General features: G+C 41.0%; 1 pseudogene; it reads right to left on the reverse strand.

The window, feature by feature from the left end:
* Positions 1 to 136: 136 nt before the first annotated feature.
* On the reverse strand, positions 137 to 4,759 carry LOC118813264 (annotated as a pseudogene).
* Positions 4,760 to 12,497: the final 7,738 nt, after the last annotated feature.

Here is a 12,497-nt window from a genome sequence, read left to right on the forward strand (position 1 = left end):
CCTGCTCGCACTTCCATCCAGCCTCATTACTGACCATGCATGACAGACTGATACTGACTAGATTTAAGATGATTTCATTGCTAAGATATGATGTTTTGTTTTTGTGTTCTGACAAAGAAAAACCATAATATGAACATTGTGGTTTAATTATTCAGTTTATTTCAGTTTTATATTCACATCACAGAAACACACAGAGTAGAAGATATTTTAAATGTGTGTAATATAAAAGTACACATTCCACAGTGTTTAGTACAGACAGCACAGATTTAAAGCTGCTGCATTATATGTTGTTTCATAATAATCTGTCAGATTCTTTGTTTTATAGTCGCCCACATACGACTGTAGATGAACACGTGTTCAGCTTTTATTAGCATTTTAATTACGATCACAGATCTGAAGAACATTACCAAAACCATAAACTGCAAATCCGGGATAGAGGGGCTGAGTGAATGTGGTGTGGACTCTGTGGAGGAGGGTCATTGTGTCAGAGACGCTGTAGAAGGACAGAATTCCTGCACTGTGATCCACATACACTCCTATTCTGGAGGAGCTGGAGTTTACAAGGAGTTTAGACTCTTTATTATTGTGACTGAAAGAGAATCTGGAGCCAGAGCAGAACAGACTCCAGGACTGATCATTAGAGCCAAATCTAGACTCACTACCTTTCCTGCTGATGCCTTTATAAGACACTGCAATATTAACATTATTCTTGCTAAACTCGACCTCCCAGTAACAGCGTCCAGTCAGACTTTCTCTACAGAGAACTTGCAGCACTCTATCAAATCTCTGTGGATTATCAGGACGTTTTTGGGCCCAGAGACTCACTGTCACTTTTCTGTTCCTCTCAGACAGAGCGAGCCAACTGTGTGCTGTGTTTTGATCCAGAGTGAGCTGACAGGAATCTGAAGGAGAGAAAATAAAATAATACTATTTATTAAAAAATATTATTAACTATAACTTTATTTACAAATCTCTTTTCATCCACTGACATGCAGCTAAAAGTAGATGCAGCAAGTAGATGTAATATATATGTAATAAATATGTAAAAATGTAATAAATATTGTAAAAGAATGAAAACAACTAGTGCAAAAATATCTAAAGATAAAAACAAATCATAGCTAAACAGTGAGATATACAACACACAAGTTTATTTTCAGTTGTTGACGGTGGTAAAAAGTCATGGCACCCAGTGAATAAAGGGAACAGAGACAACAGTAAAATACAAAATAGAACAGAACTAGAAAAAAAGCTGTTTCTATTCACAATGAAGACAGAAGACTATTTACACAGAAAACATCTATTTTAGAATATTTAATTTGTTTTTAATTGTCCAGAAGAACCAAATGTGTAAGCATTTTACATTGTAGCTGCTCTAGAGCTGAAGTGTGACATCATCACTCTCAACCAATCCCACCATCTCAACAACTGGCAGTTACAGCTGCTGCTCCAGTTCATGAAGTGAATGTAGTAAAATGTGGATTTTCACCAAAGACTGATGTGTTGATTCTGAAATACAATTATGATTTATTATTTTTTTACATGCAGCTGAAATAGAGCTGAAGAGGTTTGAACACCCCTGGGAATATTACATAATCTGTTTTTTCTAAGTGAAAACAAATTAACACAGCTCCACAGTTAATCAGTTCTGAATATGAACATTAATCACAACCTGCATTTCTCCCAGCCAATGAAGCAGCGCCACCAACCTGTAAGCAGCTGACCTGCATTTGGTTCTAATCATGGTTTGATATCGAGACAAAACTAATAACTTTTAAACAAACAGGAACTAAACGTTTTTGTTATTTTCTTACTTATATATGGAGTGTTTATCACAGAAATGAAAAATATTATTCATAGATGACATTCTTTTATAAAGTGAAAACTGTGATATAATCTTTATGTTCATGTTATGTTGAATGAAGGAGATACAAATGTAGGAAAATACTGTTTTAACTTCAGCTCAGTGATAACATCAGAGGAAAGAGTCTATGGGCTCATCTTTACTATACAGGCTACATCATAATGAACTTTAGCCTGTTTTGAGGCTGACGAGCTCCTGAAGAAACTAGAGAAGGACACTGGTGGCAAAAAATAAATATAAAGGTATAAAGGTTTTGGATGTAAATGTGTGTCTGTGGTTGAGTAAATCTGTGATACTCACATTTCAGGAAGTCCTCTCTGGTCTTTGGTTCAGGTAACTGAAGGGTTTCTTGTGGTCTCTGACGAGTATCAGGCGTCATGGATGAAGATACAATCACTGAAAATGCAGGAAAATCTTAGAGAGCAGCCAGAAAGCAAAATCATACACTGATGTGAAGCCAATGTGGTAAAGATAAAGTGCAGAGCGATTGTGAAGGAGGTCAGTGTGATGGACAAACCTACACACTTAAAAAAGAGGGTTCTTCAAGGGTTCTTTAGTAAAGAATATGGGTTCTATACAGGACCATGAACACTCAACGAACGCTCTGCATGATTCAAGGGTTCTGTGCATTGTTAAAGGGTTCTTCAGATTGATGAAGAATCTGATGAGGGTTTTCTTTTCAGAAAGGTTCTATAAAAAGCATCTACAGCGCATTCTCCATGAATCTCAGTGCAAAGAGCCCTTTAATCATGCACAGGGTTCTTTGAGTGTTCATGGTCCTATGTAGAACCATTTGTTTTAGTAAAGAACCATTGAAGAACCATCTTTGTAAGTGTGTAGATGGTAAGATTAGGTATTGTTTGTAGAGTAAAATTCTGTTCTAATTCATCAGACTTTATTTTCAGTGAGGCTCAGAAAAGAGTAGCCAGTGGTCAGTGGAATATCTAAACATATAGCGAATATATACATATATTATATGTATATACAGATATTAGCCAAAAAACAAATCTTTGTTTTAAATGTGTTGCTTGGTATTTTGAAGCTCTTAAAAATAAAGATAAAGGTATTCAATTCTCTTCTAGTCTTGAGGATTATTATTCTGACATCATTCATTCTACCTCCAGAGAACCTGACGACTTCTCTGTTCACTCGTTCCATTACTCCAGTTACAGCTTTCTTCAGGTCCTCCATGGAGAACTGTGGACTGATTGTGATACAGGGTAAGTCTGCAGGTTGAGGAGGAGCAGAGAGAGACTGGAAACTCTGCAGAGATGAAGAAGAAACACACAGATGGAGATTTCTAGATAAAACAGCCCAAAGAGGGGAAATCCACAGCACTTCCAGTGGAAAGAGGGACACGCCTTCTGTAGATGATCAGAGTCAGTGATGTTACCTGGAGGAAATGGATGTGATCCTCTGAGTGTGAAAGCTGCTCCAGCTCAGCGTCTCTCCTCCTCAGATCAGCAATCTCCTGCTCCAGTTTCTTCAGGAGCTCTTCAGCCTGACTCAGTTCAGTCTTCTCCTGAGCTCTGATCAGCTCTTTCACCTCAGAGCGTCTCCTCTCAATGGACTCAATCAGTTCAGTAAAGATCTTCTCACTGTCCTCCACTGCTGCCTGTGCAGAGCACTGTTAGGAGACACACACAGAGAGGAGGGGCTTCATCTGAAGCAGCTCTTTCACTGACTTCTCCACAGTGGGGCTCAGTGGGGCTGGAAAGTGACCCAACACTGGGCTCCTCACTGGCTAACTGAAGGAGAGCTCTGATTGAGAGCTGAAATTGCTCCTCCAGTGGTCAGCTGGTGTCTTCTCCTCTGGTCAGTATACTCACCCTAAGATTGTCCATAGCCTGTCTCAGCTCCTGCAGTTTATTCTCCGTCTGCTGGATTCTCTGCTGGACTTTCCTCTGATTCTCCACCAGCTGCTTCTGTAGACAGAATACAACAAAACTCATGTGACACATTTACATGCTGACTTGTCTTTTGTTCTCTTTACTGCCATTTTTTGCAATCAAAACTAGTTATCTTGTTCTGTGCTATCAAAGTAAGTAGAGTTGGGAGGGGGCAGTTGCTCATTCTGTACACACCCACACTTGAAATGACAATGTCTCATATCTATCACTGTGTGTTATTACAGCTGGGTGTGTCTGACCGAAGTTCATTCACTGTGCTGCTTTGCATGATGACGAACCAGCTACTGCAGTAGATTTTCAGTAAATTCTTACCTGTTTCTCAGATCTTTCTGCTGCAGCTGAAACTGTCTTATGACCACTGTGTTCATCCATTACACACAGCAGACAAATACACTGCTGATCAGTGCGACAGAAAACCTCTAGAAGCTTATCATGAAGAGAGCAGATCTTCTCCTGCAGATTCATGGAGGCTTCAACCAGCTTGTGCTTCTTAAAGCAGGAGATTCATAATGAGGCTGAATATGAGCTTCACAAAAGGAGAGCAGACACACCAGACAGGACTTAACAGCTTTGAGTTTTGATCCAGTGCAGACGTCACACTCCACATCTCCAGATCCAGCAGGAGATCCAGCAGGAGGAGCAGCTTGGAGCCTCGTCTTCCTCAGACCCTCAGCTAGTTCAGCCAGCATGGTGTTCTTGTTGAGAACAGGCCTTGGAGTGAAGCTGTGTCTGCACTGGGGGCAGCTGTAGACCCCCCTCTGATCATCCTGAGCCCAGCAGTCCTTAATACAGTCCAGACAGTAACTGTGTCCACAGGGAATAGCCACTGGATCCTTCAGTAGATCCAGACAGATCGGACAGTTGAAAGAGTCCAGAGTTTTTAGAGCAGCTTCTGCCATTTTACTGCACACAGAGACGAACAGAGCGAGCAGAGAAAGAGAGACTTTACTTTCGTTTCTCCGCTGATCTGTTCATTCTGTGGGAGTGACTCTCTGTACGTGTTTGAGCTCATGAACCAATGAGATTGGGAGAAAAGAACATTCACTAAAGGAGAGAATTCCAGTCAGAATCTCTTAATCTGCAGATGTAATGTAGAGCATTCACAGTATTTTCTATGATTAAAGACAAATCGACTGAGAATGGAGTTTTATCACTTATCTCCTGACTATTACACTGAATGGAAATCACAACCTTCAATTCTCTCAGTCAGTGAAGCAGCGCCACCAGTCTGTGGGGAGGGGAACTGCTTCAGTGAAATGATGGTTCCATAAAGATCCGCTGGACTTTACTTATATTTATTAACTTTTAAATAGATGAGGATTAACTACGTAAACGTGTCCAGTACTGCAGTGATATACAGAGCAGGACATTTCAGTATCTGTGCTCTATTAGTTTTTTCAGCTCCTCCACTGCTCCTTCATACATTGTACACAGTGACTTTGGTGCTTCTGTTTCTTTTGTGAAGGAGAGGAAGCGTTTCTGATAAAAAAGGAAAAAAGAGCGACTGTATCATCAGTATTGCAACCAGGATAATCAGTTCCACTTCATTTTCGTCTAAGGTTATTGTAAATGCACTGCGTTTTATGGAGTAACTGCTGTTAGAAACAATAACGGCAATCTTCAAATTAGAAATGGCGATCATCGGGGTCCAAGCACTACTTATAGAGCCAGTATAGGTCTTTTAGACTAAAAACTGTTGTAAAATTGTCTCTGTGTAAAACAGATGTTGAGTAGGGGTTTAAAAACAGATTTCTTCCAAATTTCTGACGTTTAACAAACTTGCTGAACTTGATGAACTAAATAATTCCACAGCAAAAATCCATGTGTTTCAGTCTGAGTGTACAAGAATGAATCATTTTCACATTAAAATCACTACATTTTGCTCCGGGGAATGCTGTTGATAAACCCGTCTACATATTATTGGTTTCTTTTCACCTTTTTCACAACTCATGAGTTTTCATGTCTGCATGAATAAAAGAGTGTAAAAAGTGTTTGTGTAAAGTGCAGCCCAGTAATTTATCAAAAGTGCATTTAAACTCAGTGATTTAATATGGAAGCAGCACATACAGCACTGATGTATATTAATTGTTGATGAGTATAAAAACATGTGAGAAGAAACTTTTCTGAAGTGTCAGCCTGAGAGGAGGAGCTGAAATAGGTGTTGGTCAGGGTGCGAGGGGTCAATGATGATCCCTTCCTAGATCAGGACGTGTCTAGATCATGCAGGGTGTTTGATGTGTTACATTGATTGATATATTGAGTAGATTTATGATGATTTCACTTTCTAAGATGTCTTGTTTTGCAGTGTGTTCTGACAAAGCAAAACCCAAAAATGTTCAGTTTATTTCATTTTTATTTGCACAACACTGAAATGCAACATTAAAAAACATTTTAAATCTGAGTTACATAAACACAGGTCAGGCAAGGCAAGTTTATTTATGTAGTACCTTCCATTCACTGCTGTCATTCAAAATGTTTTATGAATAAGAAATTACAGAGTCATTTACAAAGTTAGGTATTGGATAATAGAAATTAAAAACCATTAAAATAATAGATTTAAAATAGAAAATCATTAAATAAAAAATCAAATTAGAAATTAAATTAGGATAATTAAAAATCAAATTAAAAATGAAAAATTAAATTAAGATAATAACGTGCCATTACAAAGGAGAATGGCCAGAATACGCCCACATACGACTGTAGATGAACACATGTTCAGCTTTAACTTGTATTTTGATTAAGATCACAGATCTGAAGAACATTATCATAACCATAAACTCCAAATCCGGGATAGAGGGGCTGAGTGAATGTGGTGCGGACTCTGTGGAGGAGGGTCATTGTGTCAGAGACGCTGTAGAAGGACAGAATTCCTGCACTGTGATCCACATACACTCCTATTCTGGAGGAGCTGGAGTTTACAGAGAGTTTAGACTCTTTATTATTGTGACTGAAATAGAAGGTGAAATCAGAGAAGATCAGACTCCAGGACTGATCATTATACCCAAATTTACTGTTATTACCTTTCCCTTTCCTGCTGATGCCTTTATAAGACACTGCAAAAGATTTGGAATTAGAATTAATCTTGTTCAGCTCGACCTCCCAGTAACAGCATCCAGTCAGACTTTCTCTACAGAGAACTTGCTGCAGTAAATCAAATCTCTCTGGATGATCAGGATGTTTCTGAGTCTGATGCATCACTGTTGCTTTTCTGTTCCTCTCAGTCAGAGCGAGATATCTATGTACTGTGTTTGGATCCAGAGTGAGCTGACAGGAATCTGATGGAGGAGAGGAAAAAAAATTGGTACTATTTCTTCAAAACTATTATTCATTATAACTTTTTTATATTTCTTTTCATACACTGACATGAAGCTAAAAGTAGATGTGCAAGATGTGCAAATAAAGACAACAAAACAACTATATAATTGAAGTAAATAAGTAAATAATTAAGTAAAATAATTGAAGTAAATAAGTGGCCAGGTAAATGATGAGAGGTACAAAGTAAATCTAAATTAAATACATACATACATACATCATCTAAACCGCTTATCCTTCTGGGTCACGGTGGGGTGCTGGAGCCTATCCCAGCTGTCATTGGGCGGAAGGCAGGATACACCCTGGACAGGTCGCCAGTCCATCGCAGGGCAGACAGACATACACAGTCACACCTATGGGCAATTTAACATGTCCAATCAGCCTGACTGCATGTTTTTGGACTGTGGGAGGAAACCCACGCAGAGAACATGCAAACTCCACACAGAAAGGACCCCGGTCGCCCGCCTGGGAATCGAACCCAGGTCATTCTTGCTGTGAGGCGACAGCGCTACCCACTGCGCCACCGTGCCGCCCCTAAATTAAATACAATCAAAAAAAAAATGAAATAGAAGAAAAAAATAAGTAGTAGCAGAAAAATAAACAAGAAATAATAAAAAGCTTAAGTAAACAAGTAATTTGTTGAAACTGGTCAAAGGTCATGGTGCCAAATGAATAAAATGAGCCGAAGGCAGAAAATTTAATAGAAATAGAAAAGGCTGTTTCTATTTACATGGAAGACAAACTTAAAAACGCAAAAAAAAAACATCAAGCATATTAATCTATTTTTAATCTATTATTTTAGCTGCTCTAGACCTGATGTGTGACATCATTAGTCTCAACTAATCCCACCATCTCAACAACTGGCAGTTGTAGTTACCAGTTCATGAAATTCTTATGTAGCAGAATGAGGATTTTCACCAAAGACTGATGTATTATATTCTGAAATATAGTTTTGATTTGTCATTTTCTACATACAGTTGAAAAAGTCTGAACACCTTGTCAAATGACATGTTTTGTTGATTTCCTAAGTGAAAGTAAGTTAACGCACCCTCTACAGGGAACAAAACTGGCATTTTTCTGTAGATTTTAGTGCACAATTTCTCTTTACTAACTGTGTTAAGCATATTGAAAAAAATACTGTAGTGTGTTTTAGGTTATGTGTTCTCTAGCCTGTATTGCACTTGGTTCAAGGACTCTTATTGTAGAGGGAAGGGCTAGGAACCATCCTGGGGGAAACTGAGTGTGAGTGTGTGTGAGCAGGGAGTACAGAACCTGAACGATATAGACGTGAGCTGGGTAACGATTGAGCTGTTAGAGAAAAGAAAACTCTGCTTATGTTGGCCAGCAACAGCTGGAAAATAAAGGCCCAATCCCATTTATTATTTTTACCCCTACCCCTTGTTTTTGAGTGTCACCTTGCCCCTTGGAACAGAGGTACAAGGGGTAGTGGTTGAAATCTTCCCTACCGAAATGGGACCCTCAAATAAAGAAGAACATTTCTTCATTAACAGCTACTAGCACTGCTCTGTAGGTGACCCTGCCAGTCTGCAGTGACAACAGAGGAGGGTAAATTTCAGCTCCTCACTGCTGGGCTTTAGTTAATTTAGGACATCATATGCCTTCAAAGAGGGGGGCAATTATTTATCATCTCCCACCCCTAATTCTTCAGTGATATGAAGCTGAAGTCAGCTATTCACCACCTTCTCGTTCAAATTTTCCTGTTACACCTTTAAAGGAGCTTCAGGTCTGACACCTGAGGCGCCAGAATGTAACAGCTTTACCATTTCAGGGGGAACAGGAAATTTAGCCAGCTAGCTACCGAGACATTTAGATATACTAACAATTTTTTATGCTTGTTATAAAGAGAAGGACCATAATTCATTGAAAAGGACATTAAACTAAGATACAATACAATGCATTGTACAAATACAATAGTTATTATTTTAATAGAGAAAATACATCTGTGTTTTTCTTTGCTCTCTTGTTCAGCCATTTTGCCGGTTTCCTTTTTATCTCATAACATTCTGTTTGGGGTGTGTCTCTGAAAAACCTTTTTGGAGGGTCATGTAGCCCTAACACTTCGCCCTACTCCTCTATCTCAACAAAAATCGTGACACCCTACCCCTAGACGTGAACACGCAAAAAGGAGTGCTAAGGACTAAGTTGTAGGGGCAAGGGATGAAATGGGATTGGGCCAAAGTACCACGACTTGTGCGAAAGCTGTGTCTCTTTTAATAGCAGTGAACGCTACAATATGTACAATCTGAAATGTGCCGTAACTTTTGCACAGACCTTATTTTATGGGTTTTTTTTTTCCCCATATGTTAAATTCAGCAAATAAACAATAATTATGCATTAAAATGTGCAGAAGATGTGTAGAGGAGGTGTTAACCTACTTTCACTTAGGAAATAAAAATAAAGGGTGATCTGACCACGGCAATGTGACTGTATGTTTTCCAGGTGTGTGAGGTCAGTGTCAACTCCAAATCTAAAACGCAGTGTCCAGCAGAGGGAGCTATTTCACAAAACTGTGTGAAATCAATGATCAGACCCTGAACTCAGAGTCACACTGATCATAACAGTGTTACATTATATTACTATAAGAAAATGTCTCACTGATAATATTTAATCAGCTCTGAATATGAACATAAAACAACAAGCTGCTTTCCTCCCCGACAATGAAGCAGCGCCACCAACCTGTGAGGAGCTGAACTGCAGTATTGTGTCTAATTCTGGTTTGATGTCAAGCAGCTGGAGGAGCTGAACAGAACTATGGATGACATTCATTTATAAACTAAAAATGTGGTTATAAAGTTCATATTCATGTGATATTGAGTGTAGGAGATACAGATGTTTGAAAATGCTTTTTAATAGTAGCTTAATAGTAACATCAGAGAAAGGGTCTATGGACTCCAACTTTACCATATAATGAACTTTAGCCAGTTTTTAGGTTAAACTGAGTCTGAAGAGTTTCTGAAGAAACTGGAGGAGGAGATTCTTGACTAGGAATATAAATATAGAAATATAGAAAGTTTTGGAATGCAAACGTGTACGTGGTTGAAAAAGTCTATGATACTCACATTTCAGGAAGTCCTCTCTGGTCTTTGGTTGAGGTGACTGATGAAATCCTTGTAAATTCTTACCTGTTTCTCAGATCTTTCTGCTGCAGCTGAAACTGTCTTATGACCACTGTGTTCATCCATTACACACATATAACAAATGAATTGTCGATCAGTGCGACAGTAAATCTCCAGTAGTTTGTCGTGATGAGAGCAGATCCTCTCCTGCAGATTCATGGAGGCTTCAACCAGTTTGTGCTTCTTATAAGCAGGAGATTCATAGTGAGGCTGAATATGTGCTTCACAGTAAGAAGCCAGACACGCCAGACAGGACTTAACAGCTTTGAGTTTTGATCCAGTGCAGACGTCACACTCCACATCTCCAGATCCAGCAGGAGATCCAGCAGGAGGAGCAGCTTGGAGCCTCGTCTTCCTCAGACCCTCAGCTAGTTCAGCCAGCATGGTGTTCTTGTTGAGAACAGGCCTTGGAGTGAAGCTGTGTCTGCACTGGGGGCAGCTGTAGCCCCCCCTCTGATCACCCTGAGCCCAGCAGTCCTTAATACAGTCCAGACAGAAGCTGTGTCCACAGGGAATAGCCACTGGATCCTTCAGTAGATCCAGACAGACTGCATATGCTTCTGCCATTTTACTGCACACAGAGACGAACAGAGCGAGCAGAGAAAGAGAGACTTTACTACTGTTTCTCCACTGATAAGCTCATTCTGTGGGAGTGGCTTTCTGTACGTGTTTGTGCTCATGAACCAATGAGACTGAGAGAAAAGAACAATTACTAAAAAGGGAGAATTCCAGTCAAAATTTCACAAACTTCAGAGAGCTAGATGGCTAACAGGGAGAAATGGAGGGACACAGCTTTCAGTAAGAGCTGAAAGTTTTCCCTCCTGTATTCTGTTTGCTGTGCCGAGTTCTAAGTAAAGCCACATTATGGACAAGAACAATATGTTGTCTGATTTTCTTTTGAAACCCCCTTCATTACAATGGTGTCAGGACTGGCAGGAAAAACAGATAAGAGATCAGTCCCAGCAGCAGTGTGAGGGTCTTGCAGAGCGCCAGGTAGGCCCCCCAGGGAGGGGGCGCTACAACGGAAGGAGATAAGCCTGGTGGAGGATGAGAAGTTGCAAAGAACCAAGCCTAGTGGCAAACACAGCAGTTGCAACCCCTAAAACTTCAATGCGCCTGCCTGAGGTAAGGCGTTACGATGATATGGGCAGTTGGCCAGCTTACCTGTGCCAATTTGGGATGGTGGTGACACCAGCAGGGTAGAGGACCAGACAAAGGTGGCACAGTTAGCCTCGGCACTAGAAGGACCAGCCCTGCTGGTACTGTTAGATCTCCCTGCACATGTTACTGTAACTTGGCACAGTTTCACAGCCTGTGGAGGCAAACTGGTGAACGTGTGTGGACCATGCATATTAGAGAAAAACTTGATCAGAACAGGTGCCAGTGTGGAGAGAAGCTGCATCTGCTTGCCCCCAACATAGAGAATATGGTGGGAATCACATGTGGAGTTCAAAACAGTGGCCGGTGATTGCTAACCTTTGGATGCGTTCCTATAGGCGGTAAGGCCATTAAGGCTCCAGCAACAGTTGCGGCTTACAAAGCAAACTTGCCCAGAGAAGGAAATTGGGCAGGAGAGATGGAGGCGATTTTGGGAGAATATGCAGGCTGCAGCCAAGTTCGCTCAGTGGTGGAGGCAGACTGCAGTGACAGAAATGGCAAGGGAGAAAAGGCTGAGGGGGCACAGCTGGTCCTTAGCATGTAGAACACAGTGCTATACAGTGGACGAGATAATGTCCCTGAGCAAGCAGCCCCCGAGCGACTGGTATGCTGGCAGTGCAGGAAGAGGGGACACTGTGCCAGTCAGTGCTGCAAACCTAAGCCGATGGGAGCCAGCCAGGACGAAATGGGTCAAGTGCAGCATAGATGGCAAATTGCTCACTGCCCTCATTGATCCTGGCTCACTGGTGTCATCACTATGTCCAGGTGTGCTCCCTCACACCGCCTGCCAACTGGGAAGTGATGACCATCCAACTCAAGCCCATCAGTGGTGGCTGAACTGACATGAGAGAGAGAAGGCGGCACCCGGTCGTAATGATGGGCCTGAGCCGAGTACATGAGTTCTGGCTCACGTCTATACAGGATGTGTGCATATTCAGTCGGCACTTCATTGCTGCGAGGAAGCTGGTTGGGGCGGCCAGCGAAAGTGCCAAGGCAAAGAGTAGGGGCTCCCTATCAGTGTGGCCTTTGTTCCCTGTGGGGGAGTGGTCAGCCCTGAAAGAGCTGAACATGCAGCATCATAGCCAGTTGTGGGTTCTTTAGGGGGAAGAGCACACTGTC

Source organism: Colossoma macropomum, unplaced genomic scaffold (genome assembly GCF_904425465.1).
Source record: "Colossoma macropomum unplaced genomic scaffold, Colossoma_macropomum, whole genome shotgun sequence".
Lineage (NCBI taxonomy): Eukaryota > Metazoa > Chordata > Actinopteri > Characiformes > Serrasalmidae > Colossoma > Colossoma macropomum.